Genomic DNA, 2093 nt, shown 5'->3' on the forward strand with positions numbered 1-2093 from the left:
GACCGCCTGTATGATTGCGACAGTGCCGTGAAGCGCGAACGCGAGGGGCGGCTGTTTCTCCGGCGCCATCAGGGGGAGGTCAGCGCGGGTGGCAGGTGCGGCGGGCGCTGGCACGGCCTAGGCCCACACGGTGGTAGGGAGCAGCCCTCAGCGCCGCCGCCGCCGCCGCCTTGTGGAGGGATCCGCCACGGTCCTGCGGCTGCTCTCGAACTGCGTCCCCCCGGGCAGAGCCACCCAAGCGCCGCAGGCCGCGCTCGAAGGGCGGGAGAGAGTCGCCGGGGTCCCGGTCCCGGCGCTGCGCCCTCGCTACGGTAACCGGGCCGCGGGGCCCCCCGAGAAACCCCCGCTTTCCTCAGCCCGCTGTAGGCTACTGCCGGTGCAGCAGGCCGGGAACCAGGCGCTAACTCCAGCCTGGGGCCGCCGGGAGCCGCGCCCAGAAACCAGGGCACAGGGGCTGCCCACTGAGATCATGAGATTCGTGCTCTTTACATTGAGGGCTCTTTATTTGCCTCTGGGTTTTGAGCCCGTAGCCGTCAGAGGGGCCATTCTCAAGTTTCTCTCCGCAGCCTGGAAGGCAAGACACTTACTTTTTTTAAAAAAATGAAATCTCAGATCTGAAAAATCACTTAAAGCCAGGGCTTGGGGCTCAGAGAAAAAAGATCAAACATTGTGAGAGAGGCAAACGGATGGGGGTGAGGCAGGGTTGTATGATTTTTCTTTTTGTCCCTCATTAGCTAATAATCCAGTGCCTTTGTTGCAGTGGCCACTCATGCATGTAACAAGTGTAATGAGTGATATTTAACATCCATATTTTGACTTTACCTGCAAAGTGTATATTCTATATACAATATATTTTAACTCCCTGATCTATACATGTGGTGAAGTGCCCCACAGGAAATTACACTGCCTGAATTACAGTATACATGATTTCCAATATGTAAGAATGAAATGCTGTGTTAGCGTAATGATAATCCCCTAAATGAGTCAGACATATTGCTGTCCACTAAAAAAATCAGTAAATCCCTATTGTGTGCAGCATAAGAGGAAAAAGAGTAATTTAAAGGGACACTGACAATTTGAAATCTAGTCAATTTCAAAAGAATGGAGTCATGTTCCTATATTGCCCCTCCTCCTGAGTCTCCATGCCAATTTGGGAGCTTTAGTTTTTTTCCTTCCTAATTAAAAAAATGACTTGTCTCTTCCTTTTTGTTGCATGAGACCTTATAGTCCTTTTGGGTGAAGATTTTTTTTTTCTTAATTAACTGAAACTCTTCAGAAAAAATCCTAGTTCTACCATATATTGATTACCAAAGCCCTGATCCTGTAGTGGGCTCTGTTAGGATGGAACATTGGGCCTGAATCAAGCCCTATTAACTTAATTGCTTCAATGGGGATCTTTGTGGGTGCACCCCTGGAGTCCCACTGTGGCCATGAAGTAATGGGACTCAGTGCAGGTCAAAGTGTCTGAATTCACAGAACTCGATTTGGGCCTAAACCGGGGATTAGGCATTAGTTTTGCAATACCTACACTTAAATGCAACAACAGAAGACTATCTATACCCCCACAGCAGTCAATATGTGAGTGACTGTGAGAAATAAGTGAGATTTAAAATGTCTCATTGAACCAGACTACAACAACCTTTCACACAGTGGTTCTCAACCAGGGGTACATCAACTCTTCTAGATATTTGCTTAGTTTTACAACTGGCTACATAAAAGGCATTAGCAAGTCAGTACAAACTAACAGTTCATACAGACAATGACTTGTTTATACTGTTCTATATACTATACACTGAAATGCAAGTACAATGTTTATAGTCCAGTTGATTTTTTTAATCAATTATATGGTAAAAATGAGTCAGTATTTTTCAGTAATAGTGTGGTATGACTCTTGTGTATTTTTATATCCGATTTTGTAAATAAATACTTTTTAAGTGAGGTGAAACTTGGGGGTATGCAAGACAAAACGGACTCCTGAAAGGGGTACTGTACAGTAGACTGGAAAGGTTGAGAGGCACTGCTTTAACACAAAGCTTTAAAATCTGTCTAAGAAATACTCCCATTTTGGATTATCTCCCTCCCTCCCTAAGAGT

This window comes from Eretmochelys imbricata, chromosome 7 (assembly GCF_965152235.1).
Source record: "Eretmochelys imbricata isolate rEreImb1 chromosome 7, rEreImb1.hap1, whole genome shotgun sequence".
NCBI lineage: Eukaryota > Metazoa > Chordata > Testudines > Cheloniidae > Eretmochelys > Eretmochelys imbricata.